The sequence below is a fragment of the Vombatus ursinus genome, unplaced genomic scaffold (assembly GCF_900497805.2).
Source record: "Vombatus ursinus unplaced genomic scaffold, bare-nosed wombat genome assembly UNPS02014847.1, whole genome shotgun sequence".
NCBI lineage: Eukaryota > Metazoa > Chordata > Mammalia > Diprotodontia > Vombatidae > Vombatus > Vombatus ursinus.
This window is the reverse complement of record NW_020954625.1, coordinates 9,992,289-10,014,673: the sequence shown is the minus strand read 5'-3', so window position 1 is coordinate 10,014,673 and position 22,385 is coordinate 9,992,289. Positions and strand designations below refer to the sequence as shown.

The 22,385-nt window shown below is 36.8% G+C and overlaps 1 pseudogene; it reads right to left on the bottom strand.

Moving 5' to 3' along the window:
- The window catches only part of LOC114026862, a 158,805-nt pseudogene extending 142,357 nt beyond the window's left edge, over nucleotides 1–16,448 (bottom strand).
- Between the last annotated feature and the right edge of the window lie 5,937 nt (nucleotides 16,449–22,385).

Genomic DNA, 22,385 nt, shown 5'->3' with positions numbered 1-22,385 from the left:
ATAATCAGATATGGGTTATACATGTACAATCATGTTAAATGTATTTTCACATTAGTCATGTTGTGAAAGAAGAATGAGAACAAAAGGGACAAACCCTGAGAATGAAAAACAAACAAACAAAGTGAAAATACTATGCTTTGTTCTTCATTCAGACTCCATAATTCTTTCTCTGGATATAGATAGCATTTTCCATCATGAGTCTTTTGAAATTGTCTTGGATCATCGTATTACTGAGAAGAGCTGAATTTATCACAGTAGATCATTGCAGAATATTGCTCTTTGTGTGTACAGTGTTCTCATTCTGCTTACTTCACCCAGCATCAGTCCATATAAATCTTCTGGTTTTTCTGAAATCTGCCTGCTCATCATTTCTTATAGAACAATGGTGTTCCATTACATTCATTTACCACAACTTGTTCAGCCATTCCCCAAATAATGGGCCTCTCCTCTTTTGAGGTTTAAGGGTGCTGGCACCCCAAAATCACATCACATAGGTCCTGCCCAAATGAATTCAACCCAAGCCAAAGACAAAGGTTTATTAGAACATCCATCATATTGGACTTACTCTTAAGGAATCTGAACATTACTAAGTTATTGGCTAGATTATAAGAATCTGAGCACCTTAATAGAGACAAGATGGACCTTATATACAGAAAGACTGTGGGAGGGATCTAGAAGTGGCCAAGATGTTTGGGGTGACTGGAGGAGGGGTCTCAGGAAGATCTGGATGGGAGTGGGCAGTAAGCTGGGGTGAGCAGAACTCCTGGGACCTGGACCACGTGGCCAAGGGTAAATGGAGTCTAGATAGGATTAAGGACGGGAAGTGGCCAGAGGCCATCTGGAGGTAATAGACAATTGAGTGCTAGGTAACAGAATTGGGAGGTTGGTTGTAGGCAATAATGCCTCAGTTGAATGCCAGAGATTTGGCCATTTGGGAAAGTACAGGGTTTTTCCTTTTTGGGGTCCAGATCCCATCCTCATCACCTTAATTTCCAATTCCTTGCCACTATAATAAGATCTGCTATAAATATTTTTGTACATGTGAGTACTTTTTCCCTTTTTTATGATCTCTTTGGGATACAGTCCTAATAGTGGTATTGCTGGATCAAAAGGTATGCACAGTTTTATAGCCCTTTGGGCATAGTTCCAAATTGTTCTCTAGAATGGTTGAATCAGTTTACAACTCCACCAACAATGCATTATTTTTTCCCCACATCTTCTCCAACATTTGTCATTTTCCTTCTCTGTCATAGTAGCCAATTATAGATGTGAGGTGGTACCTCAGAGTTGTTTCAATCTGCATTTCTCTAATCAATATGATGGGGTTGTGATCTGGACCTCAGAAAGGAAAAACCCTGGACTTTTCCACATGGCCAAATCTCTGGCTTTTGCCTGAAGCTTTAATCCCATCAACTGGCCTTTCATTGTGACTCCTCTCAATCTCCCAATTCTGTTACCCTTAACTTAGACTAACCCTCCATTGTCTTACCTCCTTATAGCCCCCTCTTCTCACCCTTAATCCTAGCTAGGCTCCATTCTCCCTTGGCCACTTGGTTCAGGTCCTTCGTGTTCTATTACCCCACAGTACCTCCCATCCCCTGCCTCAGACTACTTGGCCACTCTTAGATCCCTCCCAAAGTCTTTCTGTATATAAAGTCCATCTTGTCTCCTTTAAGGTGCTCAGATTTTTACAGTCTAGCCAACAGCTCACAGGTACTCAGATTCCTTAAGAGTCTAGCCAATATAGTGGATCTTTAATAAACCTTGTCTTTGGCTGAAAGAAGACTTGGGTTGAATTCTTTCAGGCAGGACCCAGATGTCATGATCTTGGGGTCCCAGTGCCCCTAAATCTCTAGACCTCATCAAATAGCGATCAAGAGCATTTTTTCATGTGACTGTAGATGGCTTTAATTTCTTTATCTGAAAACTGCCTGTTCATATCCTTTGACAATTTATCAATAGGGGAATGACTTAAATTCTTATAAATTTGACTCAATTCTCTATATATTTGAGAAATGAGGCTTTTGTCAGAAACACTGGTAGTAAATTTCCCCCCCCCCCAGTTTTCTGCTTTTCTTCTAATTTTGGTTGTATTGGCTTTGTGCAAATTCTTTTTAATTTAATATAATCAAAATTACCCATTTTGCATTTCATAATGTTCTCTATCTCTTGTTTGGTCATAAATTCTTCCATTCTCCATAGATCTTACAGGTAAACTATTTCTTGTTCTCTTACTTTGCTTATGGTATTGATGTGGTTTGTCATTGTTGGGAACCCCAAAATGTCAGAGTACAGGGTGAATCTGCCTGGAATGACTTCATGCACTCACACCCTCTTTCAGTCAAGGTGGCAAGGTTTATTGTAAAGCCAATAGTGAGGGCTAGATTGTTAACGAATCTGCAACTTGATAGGGGTAAGACTGATACTTATATACAAAAAAAGAGAGTGAAAAGATCTGGGTGGGATTAAGGAGTGGTAAATAGCCTGGAGTGGGCCAGGTGCAATAGTGAAAGGAATTAAATGGTCTGGGGTGGGTCTAGAGCCACTATGAAAGGATTGTCCAGTATCTAGATGGGCCTGGGGTGGGTCAGATGCCTTGGGCTGGATGCCAGTGATCTGGGCTGTTGAAATGTGTGGGAAAATTCTGGGACTGGGTTGCTTCACAGACCTGGTCTTTTCCTTTTAGGGGTCTAGGCCCCATCACCCCATCAGTATCACCTTTTACGTCTAAATCATATACCCATGTTGACCTTATCTTGGTATATGCTGTGAGATATTGGTCTATGCCTAGTTTCCGCCATGCTATTTTCCAATTTTCCCAGCAGTTTTTGTCAAATAGTAAGTTCTTGCCCCAGAAGCTGGAATTGATGAGGTCTAGAGGTTTAGGGGTGCTGGGACCCCAAAATCACAAGTGGGTTCTGCTCAAAAGAATTCAACCTCAGCCTTCTTTCAGCCAAAGACAAGGTTAATTAAAGATCCATCATATTAGCCAGACTCTTAAGGAATCTGAGCACCTATAAGCTATTGGCTAGATTGTAAAAATCTGAACAGTGGCTGGATTCTAAGAATCTGAGCACTTTAAAGGAGACAAGATGGACCTTATATACAGAAAGACTGTGAGAGGGATGTAGGAGTGGCCAAGCAGTTTGAGGTGACTGAAGGAGGGGTCTAAGGAGGATCTGGATGGGAGTGACCAATAAGGTGGGGTGAAAAGAACTCCTGCGACCTGGACCACATGGCCAAGGGAGAATAGAGCCTAGCTAAGATTTAAGGTGGGAAATGGACAGGGGACATAGGGAGGTAAAACAATGGAGGGCTAGGATAGGTTAAGGGTAACAGAGAATTGGGAGATTGGGTGTGGCCACAAGGAAAGGTTAGTTGATGGGATTAGAGCCTCAGGTGAAAGCCAGAGATTTGGCCACCTGGGAAAATCCAGGGTTTTCATCAGAATCTTTGAGTTTATCAAATAGTACATTATTAAAGTCATTGGCCATTGTGTCTTGTATACCTGAGCTATTCCACTGATCCACCATGCTATTTCTTATCCAGTACCAAATAGTTTTGATGATTACCATTTTATGATATCGTTTTAGATCTGGTATGGCTAGATTACCTTCCTTTGGATTTTCTCATTAATTCCCTTTATATTCTTGACCTTTTGTTCTTCCAGATGAATTTGGTTATTTTTTTTTAGCTCCATAGAATAACTTTTTGGTAGTTTGATTAGAAGAGAAAAATAGTGTAAAAGACAGATATAATGTCTATGGGATTATCCAGATGGCTGACTGGGTGATGATTACTATGGGAGCCATTGGAAGTTTTGCATAGGTGAGCAACATGGCCAAAGTTGTATATTAGATAGGTTATTTTTGTCTCTATGTGGCATTCAAAGTCCTTTACAACTTAAACCCCTTTTCTCTTTCCAGGCTTTTTACACTTTACTTCTTCCTACAGCCATATATTCTATGATCCAGTGACACTGACCTTGATTCTTTGACAAATCACTGCCTCTCCAGAGTCTGGGAATTTTCAGTCTATTTCCCATGTCTCTGACCCTTTTTATCTTTGCCTCCTGATTTCTCTAACTTCTTTCAAGTCCCAGCTAATAACCCCTGTTCTATGTATGAGAAGTCTTTCCTGATCCTGTGTAAAGTTAATGCCCTCTCTATTGACTGTCTTTCTTTTATCCTGGAGATAAATGTCTCCCCCATTAGATTGTGAGCTCCTCAAAGGCTAGGATTGTCTTTAGAAATTCTCTTTATTCCCAGAGCTTAGCACAGTGCCTGGCACATAGTAGACTCTTAATAAGTGTTTATTGATTGACTGCCTGGTAGCAGTTTATAGAGTGGATTGAAGGATTGCTGCATTAAGAATAACCTGAAGGGAATGCTTTGTGAACTGAAAACACTATTTTCATAACCTTCAATAAGGTACTTGAAAAAATATCTGTTAAGTGATGATTATGTGAGGCAACCATGTGGTAATGGAGAGAGAGCTGGCCTAGAATTCAGGAAGACCTGAGTTCTAGTTCAGTCTCTGATGAAAACTTACTAAATTTTACTTAGCACCGCTACTTCTGACTTTCTGGACTTTGCTACCACATCTTAGATGTCTTCCTAGAACTTCCTTTAACTTCTGGGACCTCCTCACTTTGGAAAATCTTTCCAACATATTGTTTCCCTTCTCCTATTGGTGAGTTGCTCCCAGTGCTTCCATGTTGAAGAGGGGCCCAGCCTGGACAACTTTAATACTCTTTCCAGCTCTGCTTCTGACTTTCAGGATCATCAACACAATATCCTCACAAACTTTCCCCCACCACCAGTTTTTCAGCTCTTCTGGGGTGTTGTCTTCCTCCATTAAAGTGGAAACATCCTGAGGCCAGGGATGTTTTTTCTATTTTTTAATTAATTTATTTTGAATTATCAACACTCACTTCCATAAGCTTTTGAGTTTTAAATTTTTCTCCCCCTCCCTCCACACCTCCCTCCCCAAGATGGTGCGCAGTCTGATATAGGCGATACATATACATTCCTATTAAACATATTTTCACATTAGTGATGTTGTAAGTAAGAATTAGAACCAATAGGAGGAACCACCAGAAAGAGGAAACAAAGCAGAACAGAAGGAAAAAATAGCAAATAGTATGCTTTGATCTGAATTCAAACTCCATAGTTCTTTCTTTGGATGTGGATGGCATTTTCCATCATGAGACCTTTGGAGATGTCTTAGATCTTTGTATTACTGAGAGGGGTTAAGTCTATCAATATTAGTTATCTTACAACGTGACTGTTACTGTGTATGATGTTCTCCTGGTTCTGTTCACTTCACTCAGCATCAGGCCGTACAAGTCTTTCCAGGTTTTTCTGAAATCAGCCTGTTCATTATTTCTTATAGCACAATAGTATTCTATTATATTCCTATACCACAACTAGTTCAGCCATTCCCCAATTGATGGGCATCCTCTCAATTTCCAATTCTTTGCCACCACAAAAAGAACTGCTATAAATATTTTTGTACATGTGGGTCACTTTCCCATTTGTATGATTTCTTTGGGATACAGCCCTAGAAGTGCTATTGCTAGGTCAAAAGGTATGCACATTTTTATAACCCTTTGGGAATAGTTCCAAATTGCTCTCCAAAATGGTTGGATCATTTCACAACTCCATCAACAATGCATTAGTAGGGTTTTTTTTTTAATGCTTGTCTCTTTAACCTCCGCACTGAATGTAGTTCCTTGAATATAGTAAGCACTTAATCAATTCTTACTGCTTTTCCTTGGGCAATCTTCTCAGGTGTTTCTTCTCTGGCAGATGGAATTTCCTACATGAATAAAGTTACTAGTTCAGTAAATACAAAGAGAAATAAAAAGTTCTAGGCAGCTGAGGAAATAGTAACATAATTTAGCATTCATTACTACTTTCAATGAATACAGTACTCTGTATATATGTAATGTATGTGTGTGTGCATGTATGTGCATGTTGGGGACAGATAAGTTTACAAATACATTATGTTTTGTCACAAAAGAGTACTCATTTAACACGGATATTGTTCTGCTGATGTTATATGGCTGGACATCTTGGCTATGAGAACATCACCATCACTAAACAATTAAATCTGAAGGGAAATTTTGTACAATAAGGATCTCTTTATTGTAACCCCAAACTCTATTAGTTAATTATTGGCTCTCAATTATATTATTACACATTGAACACAGTCTTCTAAACTCCTTAGGTCTTTTTAAGCATGAAAGACAATAGGAAGTGAGAGGGGAAGGAGAGATTTATGATTGGGAAAAGAATAAAAAGTGACTGGAATAAATATAATGCTAAAAGACAATAGGTGCTAGAGCTTTAGTTTAATATAAATAAGGTCTACATTATTGTAATCTCAGACATACTGACTGTGAGAAATAAAGGAGTTGTTTCCACATAAATAGATAGAAATCAACACAGTTGTAAAAGACCTGGAACCACTTCAAGACCAACCAATCAAGGAATGGCAAGTGGGTGATAAGAAACCACAAAGGAGGGGATCCCAGGCTGACCCCATTCAAACAGGACCAGGGTTAACTCCAGGTCAGCAGCTTTTTGCTACTGCACAAGCATAATTAGGTCTATTAATGTTATCTTCTCTGCCCAGGAGGGAGTAATAACACAATTTCAGGCACAACATGTATGTTAAGGGGTGGGGATCACATGTATATAAAATATATGAACAGGGTGTATAAGGAAGATTGTAACCCAGAAGTCTTAGAACCAGTCCCAATCCAGAAGGGAGGAGTTAGGCAATTACTAACTATAAAGCTTGCTCACGCTTCTGTACTCTGCACACTCTCCCCTTCGAAAAGGAACACACTTCAGTCTCTTTAATAAAAAGTCTTTGAGACAGTAGTCTTCAGATTTGAGTCTGGGGTCTTCTTTATAACACTGACCCTGTGATCCTGGGGAAGTCACAACCTCTCAGTCCTCTAGTCAACTCTAACAACGTATATCACAGAGAAGATGCCAACCTGTAAGAGTAATGGCCACAGGTTCAATCTCTCTCTCTCTCTCTCTCTCTCTCTCTCTCTCTCTCTCGATTTTCTTCATAATTTCAACAGAACTTTCTGCTTCCTACTTGTTTTCTTTTTCTTATTCTCTCTCCAGTCCCCCAAGTTTTTGTCACTATAAGTATTTCAAATGAAATTCTAGAGAAACTTTTTGCAAAGTCTTTATTCCAACTGATGTGTTAAATTTCACACTCCAAATCTCCCAGTGCATTCACACCTATCTTATCACCCCCAAAGAAAATATAAAGTGTGCACTTGTCCAAACCTCATATCTAGGACGATTCATTTGCAATTATAACTTGGGTTCTTTTGGAATATCTAGCCAATAGACAGCTGCTCCAATCTTAGATTAAATAGGAACCCACTCATATGAATGGGTTTGATTTTGGTCTTGTTCAGTCCCTCACACCAGCTCCTCAGGCGGGAGCCATGTCTTTGTAAATTGGTGTATTTTGTCCAGCATTGAGGGCTGTGCTCAAAGTACTAATGGGGCTTTATTGTGTATTGTATACCCAAAGTCTTTAAGTCAGGACCTTTGACATAATAAATTGTCTTTTGTATTATCCAAAGAACTGAAATAACCTGAATTCTTTAAGACTAATTTCATTCTTATTCTCATCATGGTGCATTTTTGGATAACAAACTTTATAAATGGTTTTAGCTTAAGAACTTTAGGAGATTGAAAGTGCATAGGTCTTACTGTGAGAAAGATTGAACAAATTATGTTCATTCAGTCTAGGGGATTTTGTTTTTAGGTGTGTCTCTTGATTTGTTTGTGTGCTCAGAGAATGTATGAGTTTATGAGAAGCTCTCCAAAGCCATCTTGTCCAAGAATCCTTTTTATAGCACATAAGACTGGTAGCCATCCAGCCAATAAGAGGGAAACCCAGGACATCCCAAGGCAGTTTCACTTTTAGACAATTCCCAGTGTAAGGAAGTTTCTCTTTAACTCAAGCTAAAATCTGTCTCCCTCCAGAACTCCTACCCATTAATCTTAGTACTGTCTCCTGGGGCCAAGCAGAATAAACCTCAATCCTTTTACTGCATATCTGCCCTGGAGATACATGAGGACAGCTTTAATGTCTCCCTATATCTTTACTTTTTCCAAGTGAAACATCCTTAGTTCTTTTAATCATTTCTAGAATAGCATGAACCAGAGGGCCCTTGCCATGTTCATTATACTACTTTGATCACTGTGCTTTTGTTGAGTTCCGGAGTCATGTATTTATGTTTCAAAATTGCTTGGAAAATATCCCCAATTCCTTATGAAAATAGCCTTGAAAGGCAGAGGATTAAAAATTGTTTAATGAATATATTATACAACTGATAGGTAGGGGAATAGGGAATATGTCTTATAAGTATTGACCCAGAGATCATAAATCTTTATGCAGCATTACAGATAGAGTTATGAAATTTGAATCAGGAAGATATGAATTCAAATTTCACTTCTGATGCTAGTTATCAGCCAATCAGGCAGCTAACATTTATTAAGTGCCTACTATGTGTCAGGCTGGGATTATAAAGGAAGTAAAGGGGGGGAAACAGTTCTTGGTCTTAAGGAGTTCCCACAGTCTTATTGGGGAGACAATAGGCAAAAAACTATGTACAAACAAGATCTATACTGGACACGTTAGAGAAGACACTAAGATTAAGGAGGCCTGAGAAAGGCTCCTTAGAGAAGGTGAAATTTTAGTTGAAAGAATCTGTGGAACTTGAAGGAAACCAGAAAAGGTGGGAGACAGAAATCAGGATGATGAGTGTTCCAGGCCTAGGGGACAGCTCCCCAAAGGGCTAAGAGTAATGAAATGGGCTGTCTTGTGTAAGGTTAGCAAGGAAGTCTGTGTCACTGGCTCTCACATTCTATGGAGATGGGTGAGGCAAAAGGAGACTGGAAAGATAAGAAGGGATAAAGTTCAAAAAAAGCTTTAAAAGCTAAGTGAATGTTTTTATATTTAATCGTCGAAGAAATAGCAAGCCACTGGAGTTTTTTGAATAAGGCGTAATATGATCAGTTTTAGGAAGATCTATTTGATATCTGAATAAAGGATAGAATGGAATAGGGAAAACTGAGGCAGGGAGATGAAATATTACAATAATCTAAGTGTGAAGTAATGAGGATCTGCATGAGGGTTGCAGCATGTAGAAGAATGGAAGAGGCCATAGAGGAGGGATATTATGAAGATAGGAATGACAAGACTCAATATCTGATTGATTGTGAGGGTTAAGAGTAAGGAGTTAAGGATAACAGCTAGGATCTGAGTGACTAAGAAGATGGCAGTACCCTCCACAGTAAAAAGAAATTGTTTGACTTTAGGCAAATCATTTTACTTCTGAAACTTAATTTCCTCATTTATAATACAAAGGAGATAGGGTGATTATTTGACTCTAATGGCATGATATATTAAGTATTACACAACATTTAAAACATTTTGGTGTCAGACTTAGGTGTTGGGGAGTGGGATGGCAGAATATGCTCTAGATAGAATGAGGAGCATGTGGAGAAGACAGTTATATAAGGGGGGGAAAGCAACATCTTTCTCACAATTAAAACAGTTTGATTGTAATAAGAATAATTGTAGCTAACAGTTACATAGCACTTAATATGTGCTAGGCACTATGCTAAGTATTTTACAGTTATTATGTCTTTTGATTTATAGGATGGGCTATGTTGGGAAGAGGACCGTGTCCCTCATTGAGCTACATGACCTTTTCTCAATCACTTTTGTTTCAATATAGCTTGGACTAGATCAAGGGTTCATAACATTTTTCATGGCCTAGATACCTGTAGCCCAGACTGGTGAAGTCTAGGGATACCTTCTTAAAAATGTTATTAAATGTATGTAACAAAGCATTAAGATTATGAGGAAAATCAATTATATTAAAATATGGTGTGAATTTTAAAAATGTTAATAAAGCCAGTTTAAGAAGCCCTGGGCAAGATAGATAGCCTGAGTGCTTTTTATTATTGCAATTAATTTTAAAATGAAATAAATAGCTTCTATAGGATTTAAGTATTTAATAAAAAATAAAATATATTCATTCACAACCTTTGCTTATGGTATAGTTGGAAGAAGCAAGGTTAACAAACATAGTGTAATTAAGATAAATGAATTTTAGTGGACTACAAGTTTAAAATGAGTAAACATTGTAATATGGCGGCCAAAAATCTAAAGAAAAAAATTCTTGGGCTTCACTGGAGGGCGTAGTGTCCAAAAATAAGATGTTCCTGGTGTATTCAGTACTGATCAAGTCTCATGAGGAATTCTGTGTTCAGATTTTAGTAAGAGGATTGTTGAAGCCATAAACCTCCAGAGGAGGGCAATAAGGATGAACAGACCAGACACTGAGAGTTGATTACAGAAAGTGGGAATAGTTAGCCTAGGGAGGAGACAGTGGAGTGGGGTCATAATTGCTGTCTTCTGGTTTTGAAGGGCTGCCCCATGAAAGAGAGATTATATTTGCTGAACCTGGCCTGAGAGACTGGATCTTTCAGCAATTGTTAAAAGGTTCAGAGTGCTGGTTTAGTCTTGGTATAAGAGACAAGTAAAAACCCAAACAAACATTATGTCTTAATAATTAGAGCTCTTGGAACGTGAGAGACTTAGTTAGACGTGGAATGGGTTTACCCTAATTCTAAGATCTTCAGTCAAAGCCTAGATAACGGCTTGTCAGAGAAGTTGTAGGAAGAATGCCTGGAGAACTATAAGTTACATTCGATGCCCTCTGAATTTCTTTCCATTTATGAGATGCATGGATACGTAATTATATGACTGTCAAAGAGAGGAGGTGTGAGGGATTCTTGTAGCATCAAAAATCCTAAAAATCCAAGTTGCTCTATACCTATAGGCAAACTTTCTTTTTCTTCTTCTTCTTCTTCTTCTTCTTCTTCTTCTTCTTCTTCTTCTTTCTTCTTCTTCTTCTTCTTCTTCTTCTTTTATAAGTGAGCATTATAAAAGTTAATCCTAGATCTGGACAATCAGCTAATTGTTCTTCATTAGATATTAGGCTTACCATTTTTGTTTTTTGTTTTTTTTAATTCCTTTGCAGGAAGAAGAGGAAAGTCAAAAATAATGAACATGAAATAAAGAAAGATATTGGAGGAAATACTGAATGAATAAAAATAAGGGTAATCTATCAATCCCTCCAAGGAGAAACATGAATTCAAGAGTGTCTAGATTGTCATTTGATGACAACAGTGTACATGAAATATTTTTAGGCTATTGCTTGAAATTTCTTTGTGAAATGTGTAATCCATCTGCTGGTTTCACTCTACAAAAAGAATCTGCACATTCTAATGCACTGATGTATTATTTACAAGATATATTAAGCACCTTATTTCATGTAATACAGCCCCCCACAAAAAAAACATATACAGATTAGAAAATTTAAAGTTATCAGGAACCTTGAAGATCATCTGGTGCAGGCCTTCAATTTTTCATATAAAGAAACTGAGGTATAAAGAGGTGCACTAATTTATTTAAGGATACATAGTAGCCTTAAAAAAATTCCATAAGTTGCACATTTGGGATTCATGTCAAGGTGTCCTGACTCCCAAATTCAGTCACTGTATTTCTCTCATGGAAGGCAAAAATCAGTCATGAAAATATTCTAAATGATTAACATACTACAGAATAACATAAATTATTAATATAACATTATGATATTAATATATTAAGGTCACATCAATCCATGAAATAATATTATGTATAATGTCATTAATGTATCAATAAAACACAATAATATATTCAATACCTGACCATTGCTTTTTTATGTTTCTATGAGAAATGTCTCCAACTGGTAATGGAAGTGAATTTAAACAACTATGACATCTATGTTATTAGAAATGCATTTTCCATGATTCTCTGGACCTGTCTCATAAATAACGCACAATTCACATTAAGATTCTACTTACTCCATCAGCTATCCTATTAAATTCAATTTTATTATAGTCTAGAAAGTAACCAACAGAATTATTAGGGAACATAGTGGCATATGGGTAGAAGTTTTCATGGCTTTCTAGAATAATTCCTAAGAGGTATAAAAATCATAGTAACTCATTTGATGAAATTAAAAATTTGACCCCCAATTCAACATATCGAGATACCACTGGTGGTGAATCCCAATTTGCATCTGCTAGTGTTAGTCCTATTGAAATTCAAAATAAGATCTAATGAATCTTGTTTCAAAAGGGTTGATTTGATGGTGTTGATTGATGGCACCAATTTTCAATCTAGCTCCAACTCTATGATTGTATGATCTCCAAAGAATACACATTTTCTTTTCACAAATATTTCTTTATAAATGTTTATAGTTGAACATAATTCTTCAACATCTCTGAAAAGACTAAGTGAAATCTTGAAATTCATCTTTTCCTTAATACCAACTTGAAATTGAAATAGAAAGCAAAGGTCTTCTCACTTATGCCATTGAGGCCATGAAAAGCTCATTGACTCTGAAGTCAGTTAAAATCAGGAGGCAATGGTTGGCAATGTAAAGGATTTGAAACCAGAAAATATGGGTTCAGATTCCCGTTCTATCATTTGACGCCTGTGTGTTGAGAGGCAACTCATTTAACCTCTGTGCCTCAGTTTTCCCAACTATAAATTAAAGGTATTGGACTAAATGACTTCAAAGGTCTGTAATCAACATATGACATGAAAATGGATTCCAGGTCTAGCTTTTCCTTTACTACCTATTCAACTTTGAGCAAATCACTTAAACTCTTTGGGTCTCAGTTTCCTTATTTACAGAATGAGTACATTAGACTAGATGATATCAGATGACTATTCCAGCTTTTGGTTTATGATTTGTTTAAAGCATAATGTTTTATATTTTGTCAAATTTGAAAGTTTGTTTTTAGGCTTTACTGGGGAATGAGGGAAAATCTAGATTACAAATTATTGAGTTGAAAGTAGATCATAAATGTGTCTAATTGTTTCAGAAATCTTTAGGCCAGATGGTACTCTATTTAGACACAAATATTTTTCAAATAATTCTTTTGCACTATTTTGTCCTAACTTGTAAAAACAGAAATAAATAAAAAAATAATTTGACCTGATAAGACTTCTAGGTGAAAGAAATTATATCTGTGCTGTCTGGAACGGAAGCATGTTTTGCTTCAACTTTGCCATTTTCCCAGTGATTTGCATAGTGTTTTACACACTCTAGGTACTGAATAATTTATTGCTCTGAATTGTACTAATGAAATCTTAGAAAATACAAATATAGAAAACCAATATTTAAGTGTAATTCTTTGATTTTTCTATTTAGTTTTCTTTAATGTATCTTTTTCTAAAGAAAAAAAACATCATTCATCTTTGGCCCAGTAGGAAGTCAAGAAAAATCATGATAATTTATACAAACAGTAGGAATTATCCTGTAAAAAAACTTAGAGAACTAGCAGATGAGTATGATGCTTTCTATTACAACAATAATTAAAATTTGCTAAATGTCTTCTGGTTCATTTTTCTTTGGCTACTGTCGGGATTTTCAAGATTATTGCAGCACCTAGTACAGTAATTAGTGGTAGTACAGGTAGTGTGCTTTACTGTAGAGAATGTTGCACCTGTAACCAGGAAGACTTGCATTTAAGTACTTTTTCTGATACCTACCATCTGTGGGGAAGTTATACAACCTCCCTGATCCTCAGTTTTCCCATCTATAGAATGGGCACACTAATACCTGTAGCATTAACACACTCTGTTATTATGAGATTCAAATGGAATAATCCATGTAAAGCGTTTTGCAGTGGAAGGCAATAAACATTTGTTCATCTCCTACATTGTGCCAGGTAGTGTCCTAAGTGCTGGAAATAAATAGGAAGGCAAAAATAATCTCTGGTCTTAAGGCATTCACAGTCTAATGGTGGAGATAACATGAAAACAACTATGAACATGTAAAACATGTTCATGTTTTAACATCTGTACCTCAGTTTTCCCAACTATAAATTAAACATATTGGACTAAATGACTTCAAAGGTCTGTAATCAACCTATGATACTAAAATGGATTCTAGGTCTAGCTTTTTCTTTTACTCCCAGGGGAAACAAGCCTCAGAGAGAAGGCACTAGTGTTGACAGAGATCAGGAAAGGCTCTTTGGAAAAGGTAGAATTTTAGAGGGGACTTGAAGGAAGCCAGGGAGGGCATAAAAGCTTTTGCAAACCTTTAGATCAAGAGTTCTTAGCAGTTTTTTTTTTTGTTGTTGTTATTTTGGTCATGGATCCCATTGTCAGTTGAATGAAGTTTATGGAGCCTTTCAGAATAATGGCTGCAAATGAATATAGTAAAATACAGAAATTTATCAAGGAAACCATTTCTATTAAGATCTATTTCTAAAGTATTTTTAAAAATAAGTTCACAGACACCAGATGATTAATAACCCCTCCTGTAGATGCTACATTAATGGCAGTTAGTTTTATTCTTTAGTACTCATACAGAACACACAACATTTGTTTTAAAAAAAATAAAGCAAGGAATTGGCTCAATGATTTGGAAGAAAAGCTATGACCTCAGATGATCATTAAAGCCACTTACAGCACTAACATTGATATTTTCTTTCTTTTTTTTTAAAAGAAATTTCATGTCCTTTATTTCCAATCTCCTCCATACTAACTCAACAATATTTTAAAGGCATAAAGGTACAAGGTTCACCAGGGACACAAATACTGCATGACAGTTTCCTAAGTTGCAATAATTGCAGAATAGAAATTTATAAAAATAACAAAAGTACAACTACCTGGAAAAAGACAAGATTCACTCTTCTCTGTGTCTTTGTCTGGGTTTTGCTCTACAGTATCCTTTCCTTACTGCTGTTTCTTCCAAAGTTTGACCATAGACAGCAGTTTGAAACTGGATTGGTTTGCAGCATCTTCTGGAAAGCAGTAATCATAGTACTTTCCCCAGCAGAAGCAGATCTGTACTTTACTTCTCTTCTTAACTTCTCTGGCTTGAGTTTATCCACTGCCTTCTTATGAGACCATGCTCCAAATCCATCAAAGTTTCAGCAGGCTTCCAGGAACATGAGTCTTTTCTCCTCTCCGTAGCTTTTCAGAGTTTTGCAGTTTTCTTCATGAATTTGTCTGCAGTTAGCTAAACTTTCCTTATTTCCTGCAGACAGCTCAAACTGGGCAAAACCAATCCACATCTTCATCCATTGTGTTTATTGCAGCAATCTCCTGTAAAGGCTTCTCATTTTTTTTTTTTTAGATTCTTTTTGTTTAATTTCAAAATCAATACAGAATATCCAAAGGACCTCTGGGATATCTAAGCATGGCTGGCTAATAGTCAACTCATATATTGCTCAGGCTCTCTCAATATCTCCAAGGATTGTCTCTAATTGGGAAAGTTTAATCCATAATGTGCAATTTTCTGGTGCAAATTCCAGAAACTCTTCACAAAGTTTCTGGTATTGGTTAAATTCTTCAAACTCCAGCTCCAATTCAGTGCAGACTTTAAAAAATTTGTTTTTTGGAACATTTGCCAATAGAAGTTCCCAAAGCTCTTCTTGCAAATGCTAGATTTTTCTGTCCTGTTTTAAACTGGGCACACAGTAGCCATATTTGGGCAAATGCAAATTTTTTTGTGAATCAATTCCAACCAAGCTTGATATATCTGTCTAGTCCTCCCTGGATCCTTTGCCTCTAACCCTCCATAAAGTGCATAGTTGATCCAGAAAAAAAAAGAAGAAGAATCATATATACTACTTCCAGTGCCACTTCTCTTGGATTGGGGGCATGCTAGCCATGGCTCCTTTATACACCCTAGCCATGTTTATCTGCATCACTTTTCATCAATCGCAAACAACCAAACCAGGCAGCATAATTCTGTGGATTAGCCTTCACTTCCCCTTTGGACTAGAATTTCCATTTGCTCACAATGCTATCTTCAATATCTCACCTATCTCCATATTTCTTTTCAAAGATTATGTAATTTTTAAAGAGTCCTTGAGCTTCATGCTTCGAAATCCTATCCAGGGCATATTTGTAGTCCACTCTTACCCTTTCAATTTTTTTTCCCTGATTTTCTTCAAACTTTGCAAAGGCTACATAGAGATGTTCAGCAATATGCTCATCTTCAAAGAATTCCACAGTTCTTTTGTAAACTTTCCTTGTATGAGCAAAATACCCATATTTTTCCTCGAAGCCGGCATACTCCATCTAGTTCTTAATATCAGGGTTCAGGAGGACAAATATTTTCTAAATGCCACTCCTGACAGATGCTTTCTGCTAGCCCTCCCTGTTCCCATCCATCCAGCCACCGCCATCCCAGCTTCCATTCCGCTGTCCAGGCCCTGGAGCCCCACTATCCCAACCCTGGCACCCGCAGCCTGCTCTTTTTCCCTGTGCTTCTGCCAGCAGGCCAGGGCAGCTCCAATCTCACCAACCAGGCCCTGAGGCTGCATGGGAGCTCTCACAGCTTATAAACAGCTCCTGGGTGGCTGTTGTTGGAAATCCAAAAGCCACAAGCCTCCTTTCTAGTTGTCCTCATCTTATTAAACTTATTTTCCAAAAGGGAAAGAATTTTTATGAAAATACATTTATGTGGTTTAATACTTTCTGCATAGAGTTGTAATTGATTTCCCAGTGAGATATACAGCCCAACTAAGAAATAGCACTGTTCATATAGTTAACCTTCTTTCATTCTCTCTGTATTTATTGTTACCAACTGTGGAGCACTCTATTTACTAGTAGAGATGAGAATCTTGGAAGATGTCTTTGTCCTCCTGAAGCTTAGCGTCTACTAGGGAGCTAAGATATAAAAACATAATTTGAACCCAGGTCACCCTCACCTCATATCTGGCACTCTGTGATAACAGCATTTTTAAAAAGGCTCCCATCAGTTATTTAGTGCCTTGGTACTTAAGTACAAAAACTTAATAGCAGTGTTCCTCTTCTTAGTTACCATCCATAGTTTGCTTCTATATTCTGTACTGTAACTCTATACTCACAGAATGACATAAAGATTTCCCTGGTTCTATAGGAATTCTAAATCACCATTATCAGTTAGGGCAGTATGGTGCTTGTGTTATATCTGGAAGATGCCATGTGCTTATTTCTAAAAGGAATGTATGTATAGTAATCAGAATTTACCAGTCAGGGAAAAAAAATGGAACTTCTAATCTTTTCCAAAAATATTTCCTATAACTACAAAATTATGACTTTAAGATAGTTATTTGTGGAAAATTAAGAGTAAGTAAATTCATAAATAGCAAGCTGTCCAGATGGAGGAGGCATAATGTAATAGAGAAGACACCAGACTAGCAGTCAGATGACATGGGGTCAGCTCTCCATTTTTACATTTAGTAGCTGTGTGACAGTGAATAGGTCCCTGAAATTCTCTGGATCTCAGTTTCCACAGCTATAAAAGGAAAGTTTTATAAAAGCTGAGCAGTAATGCAATTTTAAATCTATAATCCTAGGATCTCTAAAAGGAGAGAGCTAGACTAGATACTAAGATTCCTTCTGGCTCCAAATCTGTGATTCCACAATCCTGGATGATCACCAAGGTCTCTTATTCCTCTAAAATTTTAAGAGGTGGATACCATTCAGAGGCACTCTACATCTCCCTTATGTCTTGTTAAACCACTTTCCCAAAATTATACCTGTGATATCAGTGAATGGGTAATACAATTTTAAATCATTTCTGAATTCAGAACTGAGAACCATCCCATGTACAATAGACTTCTTAGTTTTATTTCATCTATTAATTGCAGTCAGTTCCCTGTTTTCAGGCACTAGTACAGTGTCATCCCATTAGAAGTAAAAATGAAAACTTTTCAGCCATTTGTTATGTCTTTTTTGTTACATGTTAAAGCTATGGATTTCACTAACTATCTGAAATGGATAAAAAAAAGTAAGCCATTGTTTTAAACTAACGCACTGTAAGAGTAAGGTATTGAATTACATTTCAGGGCATGAAAAAGGATCACACAAATCAAAAAGGGTATCTGTCATGAGTCACTTTAAAAAAAAGGAGAAAGAAATAGATCATAATCCAAAACTAATCTCTAAGGTTTATTCAAGTGTTTGGAAATATAGTTTCAACATGATTAGCTGTGTAGTTCTGTACTGTACAATAATTCCTCAAATGCTATAGCATTTCCAGTTCATTAACTGTTAGATGCATTACTGATCCTGTCATTAAGAAGAGATGGATATCCAGCAGTTAAATGCCTTGACATATCATGTTAAAGGCCATGGTATCTATTAGCAATTATTTCAAACTCTAAAATATATATTGTTTACACTTAGGAGACAAAATACCTTTATTCATAAAAGCTGGATAGTAAATCTAACAAAACGTTTTAGAAATATAACTGTGTGCTCTATCTATCTATCTTTCTATCCATCTATCTCTATCTCTCCATTTCCCTGTCTCTCTGTATGTCTGTCTCTCAAAAGTGGAGAAATAGCTGGTAAATATAGATATATACATCCATAGATATAGAGACATCGATTGACATATTGATAAAAGATAAATAGATAATGTTTGTCCTTTGTTTTCAAAGAAGACCAATGATATCACAAATGAGTAATGTTTTGACTTGCATGTGAGTTGGATTTAAGTGAGGCAGAGTTGCACAAATCATTAGCCTCACTCTCTCTTCCAGAGTCGTTGAAGTCCAGTGACAAAAGTCAGGGTGACTGGTGATGACCTGTGATGCAGTGGATGATCTTGGTGTCTTCAATGTCTTACCAAATTCTGAGTGTTCCACAGCCCTTGTTGCAACTGCCTTTTTGGCCATTGAAATGAATTGTTCTCATCTACCCATTTTGCCAGGAGAGTTCTTCACATGTTTGGAATAGGCATCTCTCTAACTCACTAACAGGTATAAATCCTATTGGCTACTCTCAACCTGATTCAGCCCATCTGCTGAAACTTTCTTCCTTTCCAGTGCTGCTCACCCACCTTTGGCATCTACCTGTCACCCAACTCTCACCTGTGGCTACAAGAAGCTGTAGCATGACCAGTGACCATATCCAAGATAGATAGATAAACAAATATAGAATATCTCTTCTAATCTAGAAATAAAACTCCTGGCAACTGCAATCTTCCAGAGCATAGATGCAAAGTACAAAATAAACCAAAAAAGGAGGCTGGAAGGGTTTTGGGTTAGAATTCCAGAAAAAAAATCACAAAAGCCATGTGTTTCATGTGACAGGATGGGACTTTAGGACCTATTTAGCTTATTTTAGGCAAATTATATTTTTTGTCTGTAAGATTGTCCACCTTGTTGCAGAGTAGGAGCTGCAGATTAAAAGAAACAACTGTCATGAACATGGAAAGTGACTAATCCCATTATTGTAATGCTTTACCAATAAAGTTCACAGCCGTGACCCTAATACACCTCTTATCTGAACTACTTAGTCTCCTAAAGATCATTGTTAAAAGAAAGACCCTTATGTTCCATTATATTAAATGAGATATATGGACTTGTGACAGCTTTTCTTCAAGTTCAACCAATAATCCTTTGTTTGTTTGTTTCTTTGTATCCTTCTTCATCAATAGCTATGTCCTGGAAGACTTTTTGAGCAATTCTGTGGCCATCCTTTTAAAACTGCTTTTCTAATGTCTTTCACTGACCCCAGATAGCCACTTTAATCCTTAGATGAGTCTCTTCAGAGTAAATATTATAGCACTAGCATGTCTTTGATCAGCTTTCCAGTGAGCAGCCTGCTAATACTATGCAAATGTAAGGTAGTATCATTCCACATATATACATTGTCACATATTAAACAGGCTTAAAAGGAAATCTTAAAGTTCTATGGAAATTTTTAGCTGAAGAGTGGTCTGATTGAACTAAGTTTCCTGATTGATTCATGTACTTTTCAATGAACTAAAATGTTCTCAAGTTGATCACTGTATAGTTGATTTCTGCACTCTTAAAAAGGTAAAACAAAACTTAGAGTGATATTTTCATAGAAGTGGAATTAGGAATTGCTGAGTCTTGTTTTTGACTGTTGCTATTGCCAGATAAAGGATTCCAAGATCATGAGATTCTTGGAATATTTGTAAGAGATGCATGTTTCCATGGATTAAAGAATTTAATATAATGAACACTTCATCATTACAAATGCTTTTAAATAAATGATCTTATTCGATCTTCACAACTATGTTTAAATCTCTAATATCATAGAATGAAACAATTTCAGGGTCAGAAGAGATTTCAGTTGCCATCTAATCTAACCCATAGGAAAAACAAAACAAAACAGAACAAAAAAACAAAAAAACACACTGCACATTTGCTAACTGGTCATCCTTTATTTGATGGTATGTGGTAATAAGGAAACCATGATTTCCAGAGACAGATAATTCCGCTGTCCAAATGCAGAATGGACTGCCCTGAGACATAATGCATTCTTCTTGTAGTCTTCAAAAAATGAAACAAAACTGGACAATTACTTGTCATGTATGTTGTATGTGGGATTGTTCAGGCATAGGTCAATTCAGTTGGCCTCAATTAATCAATAAACATTTATTAAGCAGCTACTATTTTAGGCACTATGCTCCATGCTGGGGATACATAAAGAGGTAAAAGACAGTTCCTTCAAGAACTTTACATCTAATGGGAGTCTCTTAGATCGCATGATCATAAGATCATCTATTTAGAATTGGAAGTATCTGTCCACCCTCCCCCATATTTCCCTTTCAATTCTTAAATTATATGATGATTTTTTCTGTAAAAAATAATGCTATATAGTGAGGTTATGTATGTGTGTGTATATATATAAGAATATATATACACATACATATGTACATATACATACACATATACATGCATACATGCATGCATGTATGTATATATATGGATATACATATAGTTTGGGTCAGAGTGTGTGTGTGTATGTGTGTGCATGAGTGTGTGTGTGTGTGTGTGAAGTATTTGTTAGTTATTAATAATTTCTATAACTTTGACTGAAAATACCTTTTTGTGCTGTGACTATTTCTTTTTTTTTTTGGTAAATGGAAGACTGATTTTTAATTTACAGTGGTTGGAATTCTGTTGGTTAGGTGGCTTGGTTATGGTTCTGACTTTCTGACTCATGATATTGCTTAAAACCAGCAACTCCATTTATTGCATTACCAAATCATATCTAAATTCAAATTCTGATTCCACAGACATAGTGACTCCTTTGTTCACTGAACTTTCTATCACCACAATTCTGCTTGCCGTGGGTCAGCTATTTTACTTCCCTACTGATAGTTACTAGTTGTGTGACCACAGAGAAGTCATTTAACCACTCTGTGCTCCAGTTTCCTCATCTCTAAAACAAAAGAGTTGGACTACTTGATATTAAAGGTTATTTTCAGCTCTGGATCCTATGACTACCTCAGGGTCATCTTTTTCCCCTAACTCTGCCTCATCCCCCACAGCCAATCTGTTGGTTGCCAAACATCACCATTTCTAATAGCCTAACATCTTCCTTATCTACTTTTAACTGGATGCTTTCATAGCCCCTACCCTAGTTCATGTCCTTATAACCTCTCTTCTGTATTATTGCAATGAACTTCTAGTCTACCTGCTTCAGATCTCTCCTTGCTCCAACAGATCCTCCATTATCATTAAGAGTAGCTCTGATCATATCACTCCCTTAGTCAATAAATTCTAGTGAGTTCTTATTGCTGCTAGGATAAAAGTGATTAACTCTGTTTAGCCTTTAAAGCCCTTCACAATGTTATTCCAACTTACCCACTCAAGCTCATTATACATTGCTCTCTTTCCTGCTCTTCTTGGTCCAGTCAAGTTAGTTACTGTCTCTCATGCATTTCCCTTTATCTTCCATATCTATGCAGGTGCCTTGCACAGATCCTGGCCTCTCCTTCCACTTCCAGCTCTCTCTGAAATGCATTTTCTCTTCCTCTCAATCTTGCACAATCTATTATTGCCATCAAGAATTGCTGGTGTCACTTCTGACACAGAGCTTTTCCTTCTCTTCTCTAGGCATTAGTTCCCTCATTTCCTATTTTGTAAGTATTTTCTGTATACATATATAAGTACATATTGCGTCCCTGGAAAGATTGTATTCTAGACTGTGGCTGCTCTCTATATATCTTATCTATAGCTGTTGTGTATGTATACTTGTTATCTTTATTGTTAGAATGTAAGCTCTCAGAGGGCAGGGGTGGCTTAATTTCTTTTTTCTTTTTCTCCTCAAACCCAGGATGTCACCAGGAACATAGTTTGAGTGAATCATAATTGCTTATTAATTAATCGATCATATATGAGAGTATATAATTTTTGTGGCACACAAAACCTTGATCATATTCTTTAGGGTTGCTGATAATCCAAAAGGTGGGTTTGTCTTATAAGCAGTGATAAATAATTCCCTATATGTCA